Source organism: Anomaloglossus baeobatrachus, chromosome 6 (assembly GCF_048569485.1).
Source record: "Anomaloglossus baeobatrachus isolate aAnoBae1 chromosome 6, aAnoBae1.hap1, whole genome shotgun sequence".
Lineage (NCBI taxonomy): Eukaryota > Metazoa > Chordata > Amphibia > Anura > Aromobatidae > Anomaloglossus > Anomaloglossus baeobatrachus.
Genome location: NC_134358.1, coordinates 497,401,321 through 497,425,640, shown reverse-complemented (window position 1 = coordinate 497,425,640; position 24,320 = coordinate 497,401,321).

Genomic DNA, 24,320 nt, shown 5'->3' with positions numbered 1-24,320 from the left:
TGAAAGATGAGCATTTTATCTGTATCCAGTAGCTACATGTATGCTGCAGTTAGTAAAAAGATAAAGGCAAGAATATCTCTAATGCAATTAATTGTATATTTGCATATTTCATACTATTACGCACAGTTCCGCTGATTACCATTTTCTGCTCATTCACATTCACTGGCTATAACCACGTCTATTCTATACATAAAATGCAATATTAATATTCTATTCGCAGGGTCTGTTAATTACTAACCTGCTCAGATTTTTTATTTGATACAGATTCCAGACAGTAAATATTTCATAAATCATCTGGAGCAGAAAATAACAATTACTTTGCATCTTTTTTTTCCAGTAGTTTCTTAAATTTGTTCCATAAAGAACCTTAAAATAATTAGCTCATATCCAAAATGCATGAGGTTTGTGTAGTAAAGTGACTGGATAGACAGTACAATGTTATTTTCCAAAATCAAGAAATGAATCTCCCAAAAGACTTTCCACGTTTAAAATTAAGTCAACGCCATTACACAATAAACAAGAGTTATTCTCCCATTAGGATTTGCATTTCAGTGCTTTGAAGACTTAGCATTAAGTACAGAATTTTAGCTGACTTTCTTAGGCTATATATTACAACTAATTACAAAAATGTAATATTCGGTAGTATCCACTTGTTCTTAAAAATGCAATATAATTTTATTGAACCTAAATAAAAGGGACCCGATTGCACTGAATATTTCTCAGCAGATACTATTAAAAAAAATGGAATGTAATTTAATGTTTAATTTGTCATTGTGTGCTAGACTTCTTAATAATGAACTTTTCCAGTGAAAGGCATTAAATGTCATTAAATGAACCATATAATGAACATCAGCTTTCAATAATGGTCATATTCAGAAACCTTGCCTATATTAAAAAGTTCTGGAAACCCTAGAGAAGTTCTTAAGTTTTCACTAAATTAAAAGGCAATATAGAGTTATGGTGTTGTGCATAGTGATGAGGACTTATGGCTATAATTATGTGAAAATTATATCAATGGATATTTCAGCTTTATGTCAATTGATGATATTCATAAGAACGATATTTTTCAAATGTAATTTTGCTAAAAAGAAGAAGAAAAAAGAAAATTAGTAATCAACCTATTTTAGCCAGATGGGTTTTGGTGAATTCTCAGATGATACAACTTAAAAGGGCTATTCCCATATATCGAAATGATCACCTAGCTATTGAGGATGATTGGAACCATAGTACCCATATCCAGAAAAAAACTCTATTCAGATGTGGCTTTGCAGGGCCCAGTTCTTGGGGCCCCAGCTAGCAGATCTCCAATAATCAGAAAGTTATCACCTATCCAATAGAGAGGATATCATATAACCTCTAAAGGCCCCGTCACACTAAGCAACATCGCTAGCAACATCGCTGCTAACGAACAACTTTTGTGACGTTGCTAGCGATGTTGCTGTGTGTGACATCCAGCAACAACCTGGCCCCTGCTGTGAGGTCGTTGGTTGTTGCTGAATGTCATGGGCCATTTTTTAGTTGTTGCTGTCCCGCTGTGAAGCACAGATCGCTGTGTGTGACAGTGAGACAGCAACAACTAAATGTGCAGGCAGCAGGAGCCGGCTTCTGCGGAGGCTGGTATCCACAGTAAACATCGGGTAACCAAGAAGCCCTGTCCTTGGTTACCCGATATTTACCTTTGTTACCAGCCTCCGCCGCTCTCACTGTCAGTGCCGGCTCCTGCTCTGTGCACATGTAGCTAGCTGCAGGACACATCGGGTTAATTAACCCGATGTGTGCTGTAGCTAGGAGAGCAGGGAGCCAGCGCTAAGCAGTGTGCACTGCTCCCTGCTCTGTGCACATTTAGCTGCAGTACACATCGGGTAATTAACCCGATGTGTGCTGTAACTAGGAGAGCAAGGAGCCAGCGCTAAGCGGTGTGCGCTGCTCCCTGCTCTGTGCACATTTAGCTGCAGCATACATCGGGTAATTAACCCGATGTGTGCTGTAGCTAGGAGAGCAAGGAGCCAGCGCTCAGTGTGCGCTGCTCCCTGCTCTCGGCACGTGTAGCTCCGTGCGGTGGTAACCAAGGTAAATATCAGGTTGGTTACCGATATTTACCTTAGTTACCAAGCGCAGCATCTTCCACGCGGCGCTGGGGGCTTGTCACTGGTTGCTGGTGAGCTCACCAGCAACTCGTGTAGCCACGCTCCAGCGATCCCTGCCAGGTCAGGTTGCTGGTGGGATCGCTGGAGCGTCGCAGTGTGACATCTCACCAGCAACCTCCTAGCAACTTACCAGCGATCCCTATCGTTGTTGGGATCGCTGGTAAGTTGCTTAGTGTGACGGTACCTTAAAGAACAACCCCGTAAGCAGCAGGGTCCATTTTAGAATACATATCTCCAGACAAACACAGAGAGATTGTGAAGCTTCTGAGTCTCAATGCAAAACCTACATTAGTATTTGTCATCTAGCTTTTTAACATCTTCCTTCAGGACAGATCGACCTTATGGTCTCCATCAGTCTGCAAAGTGTATGTGCAAATAAAACTGTTGCACCCACTATAGCAAAGGTCCCCAACCTGTGGCTCAGGAGCCACATATACCTTGAGAGCCTGTGATGTGTGGCTTGTGGCTGTCAGCCAGCTTATTACATTAGCACCATATCTAGCAATCAGCTATCCAGAGTCTGTCTCCAGGTGGTGACTTTTGTGAGAAGCTCTGAACAGACGAATAGATTTGAATGTGGATATTGTGGGACCACCTTAATCTTAGTATACTGCCTCAGTGTGATTTCTGTGGAAGCTTTGGCTATCATTATACCAGAATGGGGGCTCTGGATGTCACTATTGTTAGGGGTGTGTGAGCTGGATGTGGCTCGTGATCTTCTCTCAGAGTTAAATGTGGCTTGCGACTCTCTCAGAGCTGAATGTTGATCGTGACTCTAAATGTGGCTCTCAAGGTCAGAAAGGTTGGGGACCACTGCCCTATATGTATGCCTCTGTCTTCAGGTACCAGTCGGTCATCAGCTGCTTGTAGATATTATACATCCAAATCATTGTTTTGGAAGTACAAACAAAAATCTAAAGATTTTGTTCCTGATCCATCAAGTTGGTAGTGGTTAACGACAGCCTTGATGACAGACCATGTTGGATCAGGAGCGTCTGATAAGTGGTATGCGCCTTCATGCATCTCACTTCTTATCTTCCTCCAGAGACTAGAGTAAAATTTCTGGCCTAAGGTTTCCCACAGCTCGTCATGAATTAGTCAACCTGTGGTGTCCTGCCCCTATACTGCCCCCATCACAGCCCAACTTTGCCCATTTTGGCGGACTGGGGTAAAACGTTCGTGGAAATGCCAAGAGTTGTAAAATCTTTGCGGAACCTCTAGTTGCTCAAAATACCTTTATTAATCACCTTGATTAATGAACACTTTGATAATTGGCAGTATTTTTACCCTGGGATGCAGTCATACACGGCAACATCCAACTATAAATATGAACAAAGGTATTTCTTAAAAAAAAAAATGTCTTTAATAATGTTCCTCCAGCAATAGCAGGTGTAACACAGTGCAGGCTATGATGAGCATTCCCTCGACACTAAAGATTAGAACTTTTTATTGGAGGGCCGTTACCATAACTGCCTGCAGCCAAATTTAGTGCAGTAGCTACATATGGACCCTAGTTGTGATACATTGGGATCACTCAATTTGTATAACAAGACAAAAGCACTCAATAAAGAAGTAATATTGTGACTGTTTCTGCAAACACTCTGCACATCTATATATTTTCCAAGCACACACTCTCAACCTGCATACACTTTACACACCAACGTACAGTCTCTGCACACATTCTGCTTGACTGCTCCCTCTCTGGTATTTCACTTACAAACATTGGTTAGATGATGACTGCCAGATCCATGGGGATTTGACCATTGGAAACCAATGGGGCACCCTGAGACCTCATTCCAGTAAAGCCCCACAATCAAGCACATTGCACAGCCAAGACAGGGTTCAGAATACCTTGAATATTGATTGTGTAGAATACAATATTGACTGCAGCAAACTCTACTGTGTACACAGCAAAGCTGCTATGAAGCAGCAACGACTGAGCGATGCTCCACTTCGGGATATTCTCACTCTTCCCTGCAGAGAGCTGTCATTAATCATATGTCATTATGGTAAAGAAGCTTCTGTTCACTAATAGACTAAGAGCTTAGCTGGAATTAATGGTGGGTGCCTTTTTGAAACAAACTTAACCCCTTGTTTTAAGAAAGGCGTCTACTAAGTTCATTTTAGTTATTAATCTGTTTATTAGTGAGCCACAAAAGAACAAAACATGGTTATATACAAAAGATTCTATCATTGTTGCTACAATTTATGTTAATGTTGCATGTATGCAGAATAAAAAAAAACATTTACATCTTTAATCCTTAAAAAACATATACAATTAATAGCTATATTATTCATAAAATGACATTTGTTGTGTATCTTTTTACATGTGCATCTTTTAATATTCAATTTGCAGAACGCACAGTTGGCCCATTAAAACAATGTATCAGGTGACACTTCTTCAATGCAACTACAGTAATAAATTGAATATTTCAACTGTTTCATGTCATTTTGCAGAAAGTTATGCAGCGGATGAAATTATTTTTGTGGTATTGGTATCATAATTGTATTCAGATTAGTAAGAGTCTAAGGGGGTCAGTACTAACTTTCAGGAGAGCTACTTCAATTGGGTGGCACTAGAGTTCAAGTTGTTTTCCTCTCTGAAGAGGCTATTTGCAGATCAGTAAGAATCTTTATATAGAGAATCATGGTTGATCTATAATCTGAAATAAAAAGCTGCATCGACTAAATGTTCCTCATGTTGTTGTTTAACATTATTGAAATATATTTTTCCTGTGATTATGCAGGGTACCGCAGGGTGGCAGTCATGGGCAAGGGATTGACTCTGGACGCCCCGACACACTACATGAAACACTTGATCCTGGATGGTTGTGTGGATTTTGGCTATGTGGGCTGTGTTTTCATGTAGGCCGCATACTGCCACTGTTCTCGCTGGCCAGAACCATAAGAGAACTCAGGAAACCACCAGGTCAACTTAACAGTTTTTTACTTAACGGTTCCGACACTTCCTCAGGTACAACTTCACAAGGGAAATAGTGGGCACACACCTTCTAATATGCCCAAAGACTCCAGTTCAAAACACTAATTATGACATGCAAAGCCATCCACAGCCTGTCTCCTCTATACATCTGTGGCCTAGTCTCCCGGTACCTACCTGCAAGCAACCTCAGATCCTCACAAGATTTCCTTCTCTACTCCTCTCTTATCTCCTCTTCCCACAACCGCATACAAGATTTCTCCCGCGCCTCTCCCATACTCTTGAATGCTCTACCTCAGAATATCAGACTCTCACCTACCGGTGAAACCTTCAAAAGGAACCTGAAGACCCATCTCTTCTGACAAGCCTACAACCTCCAATAACCTTCAGACCAATGCACCACTGTGCAACCAGCTCTGTCCTCACCTAATGTACCCTCACCTATCCCCTGTAGACTGTGTACCCTTACACGCAGGGTCCTCTCTCCTCCTGTACCAGTCTGATTTAGTAATGTTCATGATTGTTGTACTTGTTTTTATGTATACTCTTTTCACTTGTAAAGCACAATGGAATAAATAGAGCTATAATAATACATAATAATAATAATGTGTTCCAGTTTTACAGCACTTCATCAGAAACATGTTCAGCTCCCACTGGGTTGTTTCCGATGTTACTGGCCCTGTGAGTTCTAGTATAATTCAGCGTTACACAACAGTACAATTTGAGATGTCATGTTCCCTTCTAGTGGGTCCACATCTAATCTCCCTAAAGGTCCTGTCGTGATCAGAGTAAAACTTTGTGCTCCTAAAAACTCCGGGACAATCCGCTCAGGTAGTCGACTACGTTCTCACACCATTGAGGATAACCCGCTACCTTGACGATTAAGGGGTATGGGGATTAGTCTGTACTTTGGCTTCTTCAATCTAGGACCTTTGGTTTAAAGGTCAGTCTCTAGTCCTCTGTCACACGGAGTTTTGTACAAACTTTGCTAACTGTCATGGCGTTGGGTGCTGTTCAGATTGCAGATTTTGACACTCCACCCGATAGTTTCTCTGGTGTCTGTGATCAACACAAGCAGACTCGGTGCTGTGTGCTTGTTCATAGCCAGGCTAGCAAGAGTTAATTTCTGCTCATCTGCTTGCTCCTTTGGTCACATGTTCTGGGGAGGCTTATCACATCTGCTCCCCTCCTATTTATGCTGGATGAAACCTTCCACCAATGCCAGATATAGTTTATTCTATGTTGGCCTGTTAAGTGTGGTGTCCCACACTTACTGGTGACAGTTGTGCTCTTTGCTTGGTACGATTGTGGAGTTTACCCACTGTTGTTTTGTAGCTTCCTTCCTGCTCTTGTTATTCCTCCTGAATCACTTATTATCTTGACCTTTGTCTGTGCGTGCTGTAAGACAGAATTTTGGTTTTCCCTTGTCTGTCTTTATCTGTGGGTTTTATCACACTCCTGCCCGTTCCTCCTTGGGGGGAGGGGAACCAGATCAGGACTGGTCAGGAGCAGGTCCAAAAAGGAGACTCAAACATCTTCACCATCAGGAGTATCCCTGAGGTTATGGATAGCATAGGGCCCCCTAACTTCAGGGACAGCTTAGGAGCCCCGGTTCCCCACTATCCCATAGTTACCATGCCACCCTCTCATTGTTCTCATCTGATACTTAAACCAACAATTGAGAATCACACTATTTCCAGTCCGGTCTCTCTCTCTTCTTCTTCCCACCATGAATACAGTCTGCAGACTATTCATCTGCTCTTACTACACACTAGGTCTTTACTTCTCATTCTGCTCTCTGAGGAACTATCTCCGTTCCCTATATACCAACCCCTAACATGATGGGCTACACTCAACACTTAATTATTACTAACTCTACGGTGCAGCAACTTCCTAAACAAGTACTATGCAAGAGATTACCACATAAAATACTTACTATACTCTACACCTTACATGATACATTACACAGGAACACATTATAATTCACATAACAGGATATATGCAAAAAAAATGCAGGACATTATTCACATTACACTACACAACAATATGATGACGTGTTTGTTGTCTTCAGGGGCAAGAATGCAAAAGCCATAGTCCACCACTCTTACAATATCATTGTGAAATAGTTTTCTACTACCATGTAATTCCCAATAGCTTATTAGAAATGGGATTTCTCAGGAAGTGATGCAAAAAAAACTCCTATATACTCATCAGTGTAAATGTAATGGCTAAGGATCTCGGTCCGAAACTGATCTCAGGTTTTCTAACAAGTCTGGTACAGTATGTGCTGATGTACCCATGTGACCAGAAGAGGTGGGGTCTCAGCCAGCATAGCTGATACCAGGAAGCAAAATGTTTCTGTTGGCTGAAGCCCTGGCCCTTCTGGTCACATGGGTATGACATCAGCACGGGTCCTTTTAGTCACAAAGTAAATCGATTCTATAGTAGAATTAGTATAAATAACAGGGGGAGGGGATAAGTATGACTACCCACCCCAGCTATCAGCTGATTGGCAGCTGCTGTCATTCAAAAAGCTGCTGACTTTACAAACTTTACATGCTTGCGTTTTAAAACCTATACATCCAATCTGACAACTAAAGGTATGTATAGAATCAGCCTGATAGTTCCAGTATAGCACTGGCATTAGGTTATATAGGAAAATCCTGGTGATTGGTGCACTTTAAATGGAACCTATCATGTTAAACATAGTGTCAGATCTGCCAGCATCTTGTTCTACAGAAGGAGAAGCTGAGCTAGTTGATATATAGGATTATGCGAAGAAGTTCAGAATAACTTGTAATTCATTCATTGAAATCTCTGATAATTCTGTGTTAGGAGTCCCTGATCAGTAATCTTTGCCTGCGACTCTTACAGTCAAGGCTGTCAATCACTGGATTACGCCACCCACTGGACCACTAAGCCCAGAATAAGCAGAGATTTCAAATAAGTCCCAAGTCTTCTTAATCTTTTTATATCAACTTTTATATCATTCTTTATGGCTCTTCCTACTCTATAACGTAATGCACAGTGTTTTCGGAATAACAGGTTCCGCTCAATGTTCCCTTAGAGAACCCCGTTAATATACATGGCACACCTAGTTTACCTGTATACATGTCTAGAATATTTGCTCGATAGATAGAGAGATCATAGGGGATTGATTGTGAAGAATAAGTGATTTCAGCCATGAGTGAGCAGTTTATGATCTCTGGTAGGACTCTGCTTCCCAGACCAGTTTTTCCACTCAAGTAAACAAGAAAAGGACATTGAATGTGAATAAAAAAATAACTTGATGTAGGAGAAATTAATCTAAGAAGAAAGGCTCAGCAAGTAAGTGTGCAGAGATTATTATGAACTCTGTCTTTTATTCTCTCTCCTGGCTGTAAATCACAACTGTAAATCTTACTGGTAAAGCCAACAAGAGGGATATAAAGTATATTTATATGCCTCTCTTGTTATGTGCTTTTAGTAGATCACAGTCCCCTCCAGCTGTCTCCTTCCTGATATATTAGAGTAACAAATCGTCAAAGCAATGGCATCTTGATTACAACTTTCTCCTATACTTCATCAGTGAGACGGCGATATAATGCACTTGGGTAATATATCACAGGAGCAAGTGACAGCAACAAAAAAAAAGAATTTAAACAATAAAAATTTCAAAACATTGTTTGACAAAGTGATTTTGTAATAATTTCCATACACATATGCTGAGATTAAATGTCAATTACTGTGACCCAAACTGTATTCATACTATGTGAACTTTTCTATACATTTTGACGTTACACCCCCAAACATAAATGTATCTTTGCAGTGTTAGGCCCTGTGCGCACTAGAAAATTAAGTTTTCTCAAGAAATTTCTTGAGAGTCTGAAAGATTAGCGCACTTGCATTAAAAAACGCACCATTAACGCACCAAAAACGCATGCGTTTTACTGCGATTTGCCGCATTTTTGCCGCGTTTTTCCACAGGTTGGTCCCTACGTTTTTTTTACCGTTATCTATGGCAAAAAACGCAGGTACCTGCAGAAAAGAAGTGCACATTCTTTTTCTCAAGAAATTCTGCAGAAAGAATTTTCTTGAGAAAAAAACGCAGTGTGCACACAGCTATTTTTTTTTCCATAGGTTTTGCTGGGGAATGTCTGCAGAAAGGTTACAACCATTTTCTCAAGAAATTTCTGCCTCAAAAATGCACAAAAAACGCAAGTAAAAACGCAGTGTGCGCACAGGGCCTTAGTTTTCCGTCACACATAGCATTTGGCATTTGTATCATCTGACCGGTGCACTTTATTCCACTTGCTAGCTCTGTCCCCTATATGGCCTTTTGAAGTCTGCAAACAGGACTTCTTATAGCTTGATGTCTTCCATAAAGGGAAGGTTTGTTGAGTATATGACTATGGGCGAGCGTGCTTGGCACTGCTGGGTACTCGGTCATTGGAGAGCTTGAGACACTTCATACTCGATTGACTATTCTGCTACTCAGGCGCCATGCTCAAGTCCCTGCCACCATGTTTTGCTGCTTTTTTTCAGCCACTAAACATGCAGGAATTGCCAGCCAATCAGGGTAATGCCATAGTCATGTTGCTAGTTGCATTACTGTGATTGGCTGGCCACATAGCATCATCGGTGACGCCATGCTCGGTGCATTGTACCTGGAAAAAGTGTAGGGAGATTTTTTGTTGGAGAAGTTACAGTGTGCTATAGCATGACAGTACTTACTGCTGCAACATTAAGCCAACAGTTCTTTTCAGGGTTAATTCAAATACATTCTATTTTCTTATTTACAATTAGTGTAGGGCAAGCTTCTGGACTGGGGATAGTGTATTAGAGGCATGTAGGAAGGGATTATAGCTTTTCAGACGTTGCTGCTGCTACGTAAAAAATCTATTCTATTTTCTAATAAAAATGCTCTTGCCTGCATTTAGTGTAGGGAAAGCTGCTGAAGAAGGCATAGGGTATTAGAAGCATATAGGCAGGGATTCTATCTTTACAGACCTTACTGCTGCTACATAAAATATCTATTCTATTCTATAATAATAGTGCTCCTAGCTGCATTTAGTGTAGGGCAAGGTGTTGGAGAAAGGATAGTGTATTAGAGGCATGTAGACAGGGATTCTAGCCTTACAGACCTTGCTGCTACATGAAAAAAATCTATTCTATTCTATAATACCACTCTTAGCTACATTTAATATTTAAAGTAGAATTATTTCCAGGAGAAACAGCTTGGGCTCTGTTGATCCAGAGATTAAGTCAGATTGTACTGCTGTAGCAAGCTAAACTTGCTGCTCTGCCGCCCATTTTAGGCTATGTGCACACGTTGCTTTTTTTTCAGCGCGGAAAAAAACGCACCCTCTGGCAGAGGGGAGAATAGTAAACAATGCTTTTTGAGAAAAACGCATCGAAAACGCATGCGTTTTTCATGCGTTTTTCATGCGGTTTTCATGCGTTTTTCATGCGTTTTTTTAGGTGCGTTTTTTAAGACTTGTCAGTGTTAATAAAGTTGGTTGAACACAGACCTTTGGAAAAAAAACCTGTGATGTCATTTCCTTCTCCACATTCTGTTTGGATAAATGGGAGGGCTTGCAATGGAAGGAGCACCATTTGAATTTTGGAAAAGTTGAAATAAACTTCGCGCACCATGTCACATTAGCAGGGCCCCTTGGGTACCTATACGTCAGAAAACCCCCACAAGTGACCCCATTTTAGAATCTGCACCCCTCAAGGATTTTATTCAGGGGTATATTAAGCAATTTGAATCCACAGCTACTTCCCCCAAAATGTTGCTGTAGCAACAATATTCTCACTTTTAGGCCCGTTTCACACGTCAGTGAAAAACACTGACATTTTTCACTGGCGTGTAAATCACGCACATGTCCCTCTGTGTGCCGTGAATCACGGCACACGTGGGTTGTCTAAGTGCAATCCGGGCTCCGTTCTCCGTGGCCCGTGATTGCACTCAGTAATCATCTCACCTGCGCCCGCTCCCGCTCTCCATGGTGCTGATCGCTCTCGCAGTGCAGCATCCGGCTGCTGCTGACCCCCGCAGCAGCTGCTTCCTGGGTCGGCTGTGTCGCGCATCATGAATATGCGCGACAATAATGAGCCGGCTCAGAAGCAACAAGCTGCACGGGCTGCAGAGGACATCGCTGGACGCCGGGTGAGTTAAAATGATTTTTATTTTAAAAGCACGTTTTTTTCTGGCACGTGTTTCACGGACCACACCACTGCGTGGTCCGTGGAACATCAGTGATGCCAGAAAAAAATGGACATGTCTCCGTGCGGCAATCACGCACACGCGGGTACGCCGCACGGAGACACGTGCAGTGAAAAATCACTGAGGATGTGTGATCAGACCCATTCATTATAATGGGTCTGCGTATGTCAGTGATTCTGGTATGTTTAAAAAAAAGCACAAACGTCCCAGAATCACTGACGTGTGAAACAAGCCTAAGGCTATGTGGCCATGATCCAGCGACACGGCGTCTAGTACACAGTGTCAGCCTTCCTGCAGCTGCCCATGCCCACGATTTGGGTTCAGGCTGCTGTGGAGCTCTATGCTACCTGCAGAGAACATTCTCGTCTCCGCAGCATAAATTGACATGCTGAGGCTCGGGAAGCCACGCCACCGGTCAGTTTATGCTGCGGAGAAAAGAAGCACAGTGGGCATGGGATCTCCAAAAATCCTTCCACTGTGCTTCTACTGCACAACGCAGCGTTATGGGCGCAGGGAAAACACTCAGCGCCCATAACGCTGCAAACCCTGATTGTGGGCACACAGCCTAAAAAGCGTCAATGGATGAAGGGATGTCAAATATATATAACGTCCCACCCCCGCCTGCATATGCTAAGCTGGCACCTTTAGTACCTTTCATGTGGCACTAAAGGGTGCCTAGCTTAGTATTTATCAAAAAAAAAAAAAAAAAAAAACAATGAAAAAAATGGCATGGGGTCCCCCCTATTTTTGATAGCCAGTCAGGGTAAAGCAGACAGCTGTAGCCTGCAAACCACAGCTGGCAGCTTCATCTTGGCTGGTGATCAATTTGGAGGGCTCCCCAGGCTTTTTTTTTTATTTATAAATAAAGAGTTAAAAAAAAAATAACGTGGGGTCCCCCCAAATTAGATCACCAGCCAAGGTGAAGCTGACAGCTGGGGTCTGGTATTCTCAGGGTGGGAACAGCCATGGTTATTGGACTCTTCCCAGCCTAAAAATAGCAGGTCGCAGCCGCCCCAGAAGTGGCACATCCATTAGATGCGCCAATCCTGGCGCTTCGCCCCAACTCATCCCGTGCCCTGGTACGTTGGCAAACGGGGTATTAAATGGGGTTGATATCAGATGTGTAATGTCACCTGGCATCAAGCCCAGCAATTAGTGATGTCACGGCGTCTATCAGATACCAGACATAACTAATTGACAGTAAACAAAAGCAAAAACAAATGACAAAAAATTTTTTATTAGAAAAAACACTCCCCAAATCATTCCCTTGTTCTCCAATTTAATCAAAAAATTTGAAAAAAATGGGTCCGCAGAAATCCATTTGGACGTCCCACGTCGCCTCTGGACCTTCTAGAATATGGGGGCACGTTCAGGGAACATATCCCCCATTTTCTAGGAGGGCAGACCCTCCATTTGAGGAGAGTGGGTGCCAAAAATCTGCACCCACTCTCCCCGGGTCACAGCTGCAGAGTGCGAGCAGCCAGCACAGCTCTCTGAACACAGTGCTGGCTGTCAGCTGCTCTGCTCATGTGACCGGCCAGCGTGCACTGTGAAGGAGGAGGGGGCCGCGGGGGATCAGCGCTGTGACCGGACAGGTAAGGGGGAATACCGGGGGGAATAGGGTATGGCAGGGCCTGGGGGGCATTTTTCTGTTGCATGTCTCAAGGCACATGCGACAGAAATCATAGGAGCAGGGCGGCCGGTGCGCTACTGTGCGCGCGGCCATGTTGGATTTTTGGGAGGGGGGTCGGGGGTCGGGGCGGGCACTTTGGCGACACCGGAGGCTTTACAGGACTTTGCCAGGAAGTGAGGTCAACAGGAAACCTCTTGACCTCACTTCCAGGTAAATGCCTGCGTTCTGGCATGCCGACAAAGCCCGCGGACCGCAACAAAAAAGCAGCTCAATGCGGTGTAGCTGCGTTCTGACCCCACATGATTGATTCAATGGGGGAGAGAACGCAGCTACACCGCACAAAAGAAGTGACATGCTGCTTTTCTTTCCGCACCGATTTTTGGCATCCAAAATGCTGCGTTTAGAAACGCAGCGTGTGCACTGATTTTTCGGCTTTCTCTTACACTTTGCTGGGAAAGCTGAACGCATGCAATTTGCCACTGAAACGCTGTGGTTCTAAATGCAGCGTTTCCGCGGTAAAAAACGCAACGTGTGCACACAGCCTAAATTCAGCTACCTGAAGAGACAAGGTCTGCAATTGTCTAGCTAGGGAAGCAACTGGGTTAATCCTGAAATGTAGTGAAAGTGAAGCCAGATGTGACTACAGGATAACAAAGGAGAGGGGGCTCCTATACAGTTCCTCATGCTGGTGGATCTTAGGCTATTCCTGACCCCCAGATTACCCCTGAAGGTAAAGATGCTGGAGAACTGTGCCTATTCTAGTTGTCAAGTTCCCCTGCTCTTGTCCCGTTATCCCTGTGTCCGCCACCTGTACCTGTCTTCCCATATCTATCTGTCCCTGCTGTGCCCACCATATTTCTCTGTACCTGCCTGTCTGTTTGCCACAGTCATCCTGACTTCACCTGCTGATACCTGTGCTTGTACCTGAGTCTGTTACTTGTTCTTGGGGTCAGTTGCCACAGTTTCGGTCACTGACCTGGGAGTGGTAACTGGTATCCGTCTGGCGGTAGGTGCTTAGTTAAGCCTCTCTCACTAAAGGGTAAGTCCAGGTCCCCCCCTGTGGTCCAGTGGGTCCACTAAACCTTGCTCTCTGCCTCTACACCGATCACGAGCTTTTCAACATGTCTGACCAAAGCACCTTCATCTCTGGTACACAGAACCCATCTACTTCCTGTGCGGTATGATGGCTGCACATTCCCATCTTTTTGTACTTGCGTATAATTGTATGTATAGATGAAGGAGGCACCTTCAGGTATCGGAAAATTCCACCCAAGGATGAACCAGACTTGTCCAAGTCCACAATTCTCTTTCTGAAATTTTGGCTGATTTCTTTTGACTTACCCATGATGCTACACAAAGAAGCAGTGTGTTTCAGGTGTGCATTAAAATACTTCCACAGATGTGTCTCTAATTAACTCAGATGTTGCCAATAAACTTATCAGAAGTTTAAAAAGACATGACATCATCATATGGGCTGTCCCATATTGTTTAAAGGCATAGTACTCTTAAGGCCCCATCACACGCTACGATATATCTAACGATATGTCGTCGGGGTCACGGATTTTGTGATGCACATCCAGCATCATTAGAGATGTCATAGCGTGTGACACCTCCGAATGACTGTTAACGAGCAAAAATACTCACCTTATCGTTGCTCATTGACACGTCGTTCATTTTCATAATGTCGTTGCTCCTTCTGCACACCGGTTGTTCGTCGCTCCTGAGGCAGCACACATCGCTGCATGTGACACCTCAGGAACGACGAACACAGCTTACCTGCATCCCGTCGGCAATGCGGAAGGAAGGAGGTGGGTGGGATGTTACGTCCCGCTCATCTCCGCCCCTCCGCTTCTATTGGGCGGCCGCTGTGTGACGTTGCTGTGACGCCGAACGTCCCTCCCCCTTCAGGAAGAGGATGTTCGCCGCCCACAGCAATGTCGTTAGGAAGGTAAGTATGTGTGACGACATTGTGCACCACGGGCAACAAATTGCACAAACGACGGGGGCGGGTGCGATCGCTAATGCAGTCGCACGATATATCGTACTGTGTAACGCCACCTTTAGTGTATGTAAACTTTTGACTTTGTAGAAGTAATAAAAATGTCTTAAAACATTCTCTCTCTCTCTCCCATTAGTCTGGCATTTATCAAATTTAAATAATTTTGGTTTCTAATTTACCGAAAACAGGAAAGGTTTATTCAGATATCCTGTTAGATAGTGAGTTAAACATGCATGTGTCTTTTTAGATAGTGTATCTAAAATTGCTTGTATAGCCAGTAGCTTGTATCATCTGTATTATATATATGAATACACATATGGTTGACGATTCCATCTGGAGCTCATCATTTTGATAACTCAAAAAATGGTACATGCAGCTTTTTTTTGGGCTGTCAAAATGATAGCTCCGCTGCATAGCTGAGCCGAACAGTGGTTAATGTTTGATTGGTGAGGACGGTTTGAAGTATTGGAGTTCTTCCAAGAGTGGTGGTGTGATGTGAAAGGTTCGGAGGGTGAAGGCAGAGCTGGGGTGGAGCCTGGACGGAGTCTCAAAGGGGCCCGAAAATGTTGCCAGTATGGGGCAATGTAATTCCTGGTGGCAACCCTGATAGGGATGCTATGGAGCACTGGAAACAGCTGTATGTGAGTTCAGGAGGTGTTCCCCAACCCCTTTCCCTAGCATCAGGACCCAACTTTGTTAAAGTGTCCCCGATGTACCCTTGTTTGTGGCAATGCTCTGGAGGAACCCCAATATACAGCATGACACTATGTGGGGGCTCATAATGTATATCGGAGGCTGTGAGGGCTCATCCTGTATGTAGGGAGCTATGTGAGGACTTATGCTATATATATATATATATATATATATATATATATATATGTGAAGCCCCACAAGTGCAGTGTCGGTGCATTACCTTCAGGGACTCCACTCGGCTGGATCTTGTCACAGGTAGGAGATCTTCTATTTAGGATTGTCGTGACGCCACTCTCAGAATTGCGGTCAGTGGGGACCGCCACTGCAGGTTAAGGGATGCCTGGGGCTGATGGTGGGTGCAGCCAGTTGTAATAGCCTCCTGAGAGTGAGGCAAGCCCCAGGGCCCTGTGTAGGTGTGTAGAACCACAAGGCGCAGAATAACTCCACACAAGCAGAATGTCTTTCAGGGGTTTTACTCACAGAAGGTGGCAGGGTGAGTAACCCGGGCGTAGCTGGGATGAACCAGGCTGGAACCAGGTGTCCTTCAGGCTGACTGATGAGGGTGGCTACCGACTCGCCTTCCTTAGCCCTTCTGTGGTTTGTGGTAACCCCGACTTTTAGTCCCTATGGGGGTCACCCAGGGAAGTAACTGCTCCCCTCGTTTGTTTGCCGTTTGCTTGTCGCCTGGACCAGATCACTCCAGCTGCTTGCCTCCTGTGAACTATGGGCCCTAACTGTGGCTACGTGGCTGCGGCTTTTGGGGTGTTGTGGCGTGGGCTTTGAGGGCCCCACACCGGCAGGTTTAGCAAGGAAAGGTGGATCTATCCCCGCACCGGGATCTGCCGCCCGTTTGGGCCTGGTACTCCCTGACAGTCTCCGTACTTTCCACTACGCGGCTCTCTCTCCAGCTGTGTGTGGAGTTCGGGCAGCACTACCAGGTGACCGTTCTCCCCCGTCGGTAGTCACTGCGCGGACGCTGTTAGACTGCAACAGCTCCAGGGTCTGCTCCTGACGTCTGCTCTCCCTGGACTCTGCACTAAACTGACTCACTACCCCTCCTCTCCTGTTCTTGCCTACGCCACCTAGCAACCAGGCTCTCTACCACACCCCTTGAGTGGAGATGGAGGCTTCGCCCCCTCCACTCCTCAAGTGGAGGTGAAGGCTTTGCCCCCTCCTGGGATCCCCAGGGGTCCTCTCAAAGGTACATGTGTGAGACCTGATCACTATGCGCCTGTGTAGTCACACCTCGGTCAGCCTTCTGGATTACCTGTATTGTACTGTCCCCAGCATGGGTGCAGTACTCAGTGGTGCCTGACCAGGTCAGGGGCGCCACATATACAGTATATAGAGGGGCTGTGTGTGGGCATATACTTGTATGTAGTGGGATGTCAGCATACTTAATAGTGCTCAATATTATGTGGTATAATTAATATTAATATAAAGTAACTATAACACAGGTCTAGAAAGAAATATTTTTTGTAATCATCGCAGGTGACTAGTTTTCTGAATCAGCTTTTTGTTCTGATTTCAAAAATGTTTATAGTTTTTCTGTAGCACATATAGTTTCCATGGAGCATCAACATTATTATTACAAGTTATAGGAAATGTACTGGCGACATTAAGAAAACAGTAATCTACATGTCAGAAAACATGCTTCACCTTACAAAACAGATTTTATTGAACCAAAATAATTTCACATGCAAAATAGAAACGAAAATATGAACAGAAATTAAAAGTTCTGACATTAGACTGTCGTTAATACGATTTTTCAGGGTTGTCCTTATATAACATCCAACAGTAATCTGCCATCATTGAGTCATTCCAAAAGCCCTGGCAGCGGTGTTCCATTACTTTAATGTCCTGGTGAAGCCGCCCACCTTGTTCATCGCTTACATCCCCAAGATTTTGAGGTAACAAATCTAAATGTGAATGCAAAAAGTGCATTTTCAGAGACATGCGACATCCAAGACACTGCTATGCATTTAGCAGTTTCTCAACACCTTCAACATATTCTGGAGATTTATTTTTTCCGAAGATTTTTTCACAGATCCACTTGAAGCTTTTCCAAGATCTCAATTCCTTATCAGTTAGAGTTCCTTCAAACACATCATCTCTCATAAGCTCTCTGATCTGAAGACCAACAAACACCCCTTCCTTGAGTTTTGCTGGTGAAATGCAGGAGAATTGCTGTGAAATGTACTGGATCCCATGTGAATTTGTCTTTGCCATGGCTTTCACAAAATTTTGAATCAATCCCAACTTTATATGTAGTGAAGGAAGAAAGATTTTTGTTGGAGCAACTAAAGGATTAATCTGAACATTGTCTCTCTCTGGAGCATAGCTGTTTCTCTGTCCCCAATCACGACGAACGTAATGCTCTACTGTGTTTCTACTGTCCCATAAACACAACAAGCAACAATATTTTGTGAAATCTCCCTTCATTCCAATTAGCAGATCAAACACTTTCATATCTCCACAGATATTCCATTAATGATGTTTATAATGTATATCATCAAAAACAACTGACAAATTTTCATAACTTTCCTTTAGATGACATGAGTGAACAATAGGGATTGATGGTTTTATATTTCAATTGTGAAGCAACACTGCTTTAAAGGGGTACTTTCCACACTACGACATTGCAGGTGCGGTGTCGGTGTGGTCAAATCAAAAGTGACACACATCCAGCGTCCCTGTCGACATCGGAGTATGTGAATCCTTTTTACTACGATTAACGAGCGCAAAAGCGTCGAAATCGTATGATCGGTGTAGCGTCGGTCATTTCCATAATTTCGGAAGGACCGATGTTACGATGTTGTTCCTCGTTCCTGCGGCAGCACACATCGCTGTGTGTGAAGCCGCAGGAGCAAGGAACATCACCTTACCTGCGTCACGGCTGCAATGAAGAAGGAAGGAGGTGGGCGGGATGTTTACGTCCCACTCATCTCCGCCCCCCTGCTTCTATTGGCCGCCTGCCGTTTGACATCACTGTGACACCGCACGACCCGCCCCCTTAGGAAGAAGGCGGTTCGCCGGCCAGAGCGAAGTCGCAGGGCAGATAAGTGCATGTGAAGCTGCCATAGCGATAATGTTCGCTACGGCAGCTATCACAAGATATCGCAGCTGCGACGGGGGCGGGGACTATCGCGCTTGGCATCGCTACCATTGGCTTGCGATGTCGTAGTATGCAATATATCCCTAAGACTTCTCTGGGATGAGTCAATAAACAATCGCCAATCTGCAACAAAATACTCTTGATTCAGTTCTTCAAAGAGGCCATTTACTATCTTACAGTACACCATTGGTCCATCAACTGTGAAAAATTATGTTAAAGTGTTACTTCTGTTTCGGTAATAACACACTTTGACATCATCATAAAGAAGATGATTCTGTTTTAACCCAGATGCAAGAAGTTCAGCTTTATCTTTTGACAATGAATGGTCTCTGATGAGATCTTTTAATTCATGTTGAATAAAGCGTTCTGGAGCACCTCCATCAGGTACATTCTCATCTTGACGAAGTCTCCATGTCTTCGCCGGTAGCTTCTTGTAATTCTACTTCATTTTCATCTAATCCAGACAACGGTGGTACAGGAACTGGCAAGTTACCATCATATGGAACTGGTCTAATCGCAGATTCAAGTTCAGAGTAATTAATCTTATGTTTGTTCTTTGTAGAAAAGCCCTTCAGTTTGACAAAACAAAAGTAGCAGTCATCACTATAATTTTTCAGTTCTCTCCAAATCATGGGAACAGCAAATGGCATAGCCACTTTTCTCATATTCAACCAGTCACAAAGTCCATTTGAACAACTTGAGGGGCCCAGCATATATTGAAAATGCAGGAATAACGTAATAACAAAAATACTTCTAGGTCAGAAATTTTATGTGATAGAGCAAAACTAAGCATATTTTTGGAATCAACACATCAAACTCCATAAAACATACATATTACCTTTGCTGGTGTTGACCAGTGTAATTAATATTGAGCAGAATTAATTTTGGCCTATTAATTTGGCCCCCTCACAACAATCAAGGGCTTTCATATGGCCCACCCCTGATTTAATGTATTCACTGTATTTGATGTTTACAACATTTACATTTTTTAATATTACCACTCTACTGTAGTACTCCTTTACATCTCCTTATTTAAGCTATGATCCTTAACTACTTGAGCCATTTTTATTGTGACTTGTTATTAGAAAATCACCTTGTAAAGGACTCTTCATGCTTAACGTCTTTGTTTTTCTATAATGTTGAGTATTTATCACAAAATTGCCCACAACCTCTATGGATATATAATACGGTATTAATCCACAACTTGCTTACATCACAGTAGATAATAAAAAACAATATTATATTTTTCAATACCCTAGAGCAGGGATGGGCAATTAACTTTACCGAGGGGCCGTATGAGACACAATGACTGTTGTGTAGAGCCAAACCAATACTCTAAAATTAAATCTGTTCAATATTAATGTTAACATATTATAATTATTTTTATTTATTATTATTTTCTATTATTTGAGTATATCAAAACTATATATTTACTGTAAGTAATAAAGTTTATAAAAAGCAGTAAATCATACTGTTCGTTTTTTTCAGCCCTTATACCAAGATCAACAGCGTCACAAAAACAGTATGATGCCCTCACAGCCCCCACTCATATTGTAGCATTCTGTCCAGGAGTGGATCCACGGGACCATGCACCGGACTCCCCCAGGGAAGCCACCAGGAGCGAACCCCTATACAGGGACTGTCTGGCGACCACCCGAGAGGGCCTAGATGCACAGCAGCCGGAACACAGGCAGGATATGGGGAGCGTCCTTGGAAAGTCCAGGCAGAATATGGGGGCCACTCCCGCGGTGACTTCGGACCGGAGGAAATCTGGACGGATGACCGGAGGCGGGCGAAGACAGCAGGCGAAGTCCGGAACCAGTGATGAATGCAGGCTGGAGACGTCGGATGTAATCCAGAGCTGGTGGCGGAGCAGAGGGAAGATGGTGAGGCCCACTGCTAATGGACGCCGGTAAATCTCCAGGGAGCCGGAAGAGCTGGAGCACACGCCGGGCGTTAGGATCTGAGGGCAGAGACAGGGTTAATCCAGGAACAAAACACAGAGGGCTTGAACACTAGCACAAGAGACTAAGCTGCAAGAACTCGTTGAACAAGCACCGCCCATATGCAAAAGGAAGTATTTTATACCCTGCACCTGTAATCGGCCATATCCTGTTCCAGAAACGCTGGCCCTTTAAGAAGAGGTGAATGAGCGTGTGTCACGGGCGGGGAGGAGGGTGTCAACGCTGCGCTCTCCCACTGCTCGGGTACGGCCGCCGCTGCTCCGCGGCTACTGCTGCTCGGTGGCTCGAGCGATGGGCCGGATCCCGGGGACTCGAGCGGTGCTCCTCGCCCGTGAGTGAAAGGGGTGATTGTTGGTGGGGGATTTGATTAATGTCCGTGACGCCACCCACGGTTGTGGTGATTGTGTGGACACCACCGCTGCTCTGTCTGGGGTTCCCGGGAGTGGTAGTATGGAGCAGCTAGATGTTGGTTTGCCCCTCAGTGGGTAGGGGGTTTTGGTGGTCTCGGGGCCCGATGACGGGGGTTTAGGATGGTGGACAGGCGGGTTATGGGGCCTGTGGAGGTGCAGGGACGCAGGGGCAGCGCTGTGCCGCACGGCACGGAGGTACTCACTCAACCCAAGGAAGATGACACAGTTCACGGTAAACAAACGGCTGGTTGGATGGGTCCCTCGGACGGCTGCGGTGTGGATGTTCCCTGCAAGTTAGCGGTGACTGTCTCTTCCCTGCACCTAGAAACGGTTGTTGGTAGCGATGGATTCCCACCGATAACCCGCTCCCCAGCTTGGATATGAGCCGGAGGAGCCCCTCTTCTTGCCCGCAGGCGCTGGCCCTGGGAAACTGGTGCCTTGGCGGTGGCGGTGTCTCCCCTTCACGGTTGGACCTTTGCCTTCAATCGGGACTTTGCTGCTGGGAGACCCGGAGGTCCCCTTCACTGACGGATTTGGCAAATTCGGCGACTCCTAGCCTTGCCGGGATCCGAAAGGCCCCTGCCACTGGTGCTGACTAATCTTTGTATACCGCTCCGGTACCGCCGGGCCACCACCCGTCCACGGTCCTTTCGGCAACCTCCGATCAGCCTCTCCTGCAGACGGTCACCGCCGTCTGCCAACCTTGCTGTCTCAGTCCGGGGCACACACCCGGACCGACTTCAGGTTCTTAACTGTCACTTTCTCTTCCACCTTAACTCCTCTCTCTTGCTCCTCTACTACTTCACTTCTTCTCTCCACTCAACTCTCTACTGAACTCAACTCTCTACTGAACTGAACTGCTGGTTTTTCCCGCCTCCAGGGCTGTGAACTCCTCGGTGGGCGGAGCCAACCGCCTGGCCCACCCCCTGGTGTGGACATCAGCCCCTGGAGGAAGGCAACAAGGATTTGTGTTCTGACCTTGGTGTTCCTGCAGGGAATGTGGGGTGTGGTGGTGTTATGACCTGTGACCCCTGGCTTGCCCAGGGTGTCACACGTGCCCGCGCCCTAATGCGCATGCTCAAAGCCCAGGAGGCGGAGACAAGCACAGGAGGCTGGGGACAGGACACAGGGGAGCCGGGGGCAGAGTCCCGAGCTGCAGCAAGCCGGCGGGACCGCCAAGCAGGGAGCACTGGCGACGCAAGGGAGCAGGAGCAGCGGTCGCGGTCAGTACGCACGTGGACCGGATCAGTGGCTAAGGAGCGGCGCCAAGATCCCGAGACCGGATCAGTGGGTAAGGAGCGGTGCCGTGACCCTGGGAGCGTGACACATATTATGATACCGACACACAAAATATGATGCTCCCACTGCCCCCAATACAGTATTATGGCCCACACTGCCATCACACAGTATAATCTCTAACAGCTTCCCCACCAAAAAGTGTGATCTCCGACAGAATGATGATGACCCTCACAAATTATTAGCCCTAATAGTCCCGCACATAGTATGATCCCCATATCCAATCCCCACAGTATGATTACTCACAGCCCATGACACAGTATTATGGCTTTCACAGTTCCCCACATAATATGATAGCACCAACAGACCTCCCCCAAGAACTATGATCCCACACAGACACACAGAATGTTGACCCCCTATGTGGTATTATCCCCTACAGCAGGGGTCCCCAACCTGTGGCTCAGGAGCCACATGTGGCTCATAGGCCGATAATGTGTGGATTGCAGCTGTCTTCTAGCTTGGTGCATAAGAAAAAGGTTGAGCAAACAGCTATGAAGAGCAGGTCTCCAGATTGTGAGTTTTGTAAGTAGCCCCACACAGAAGAGCAGATCTCAATGGGGGTAAGCAAGGTAGAAACCCCTGGAAAATGGCATATTGCCTTGATGTGGTGATTTACGTGGAAAAGTTTTGGCTATCATAATACCAGTGAGGAGGGCAGGAGCTAAATGTGGCTCGCGACCATTTCCTGGAGCTGAATGTGACTCAAAACCCTCTCTCAGAGCTGATTGTGGCTTGCCACCCTCTCAGAGAGCTGAATGTAGCTCATGACCCTTTCACAGAGCTGGATGTGGCTCGCGACCCGCTCTCAAAGCTGAATGTGGCCTGTGACACTCTCACAGAGCTGGATGTGGCTGGCAAACCTATCACAAAGCTGAATGTGGCTTGTGACCCTCTCACAAAACTGAATATGGCTTGCGACTGTAGTGCCACTGAACCCATCAGGGCACTACAAGGTAATGCATCCTGCCAAAGATGCAGGCCTACCCCCAGGGACCTGGAAGACCAGTGCCAGTAACAGCAAAACACATTAAAATCCCAATTTTCCCCATCCACAGACTGGTGACAGACTAGAGTGGACCCAATGGATGGTCACCCTGGGGCGGAGCCGATCCAGTCCTCTAGACGACAACAAGGTGGGACGGGATGGACAGTTAGACAGTTAGTAAGTGGAAGTGAGAGAGAACGGACGTAAAAGCACTGACACAGGAGTGTGATGGTGATCTGAGGACCCAGGCGTGTGGTTGCCGGTGTAGTATGGCAAAGTACTCCCGGAACTATAGCACCGACGGGGTACAGAGCCCTAGGTCAGGAAAACGCTCCAGGCAGACCTGATAAAATCTGCACAGTGAGGGGGCCATCCAGGACCTCACTGGCCTTAGAAGTCCGGGGGCACCAGCAGTAACGGGAGAACCAGGGACAGGAACGGTACACTGACCCTACAGGGATCACACTGCCCTCCGTACGGACCAGACACTGAGAGACAAACAGGACGGGACCCCCAGATGCTCCAAGCCATGGGAACCCACCACCTTGAGAGAGGTGCAGGTGAAAGAAGCCACCAGGTCATCAACCCGGCACTGGGACTTAGGGAACCAGAGGTGAACACCAGCCTTCCTCCTGGTACCAGTTACCATCCACTGTGAGTAAAGAGAACCAGTTATACAGCAACCCCTTGTGTGGCCTACCTTCTTTTCGCGCCTAACTCCATCACCTATCTCCCTGGGCCCCGGCCCTACTTGCAAAAGGCCCAACATCCAGGCTGCCGTCAACATCAGCCCCAGCGGAGAGACTGTGCAGCAGCGGTTCTATCTCCATAACCACAACCTGCAAGTGGCGTCACGGCATAAACTTTATTGAACATTCCCCTGTATATAACCCCTTTTAAAGCGACCCCCAGGATCACAGAATCGGGCAACG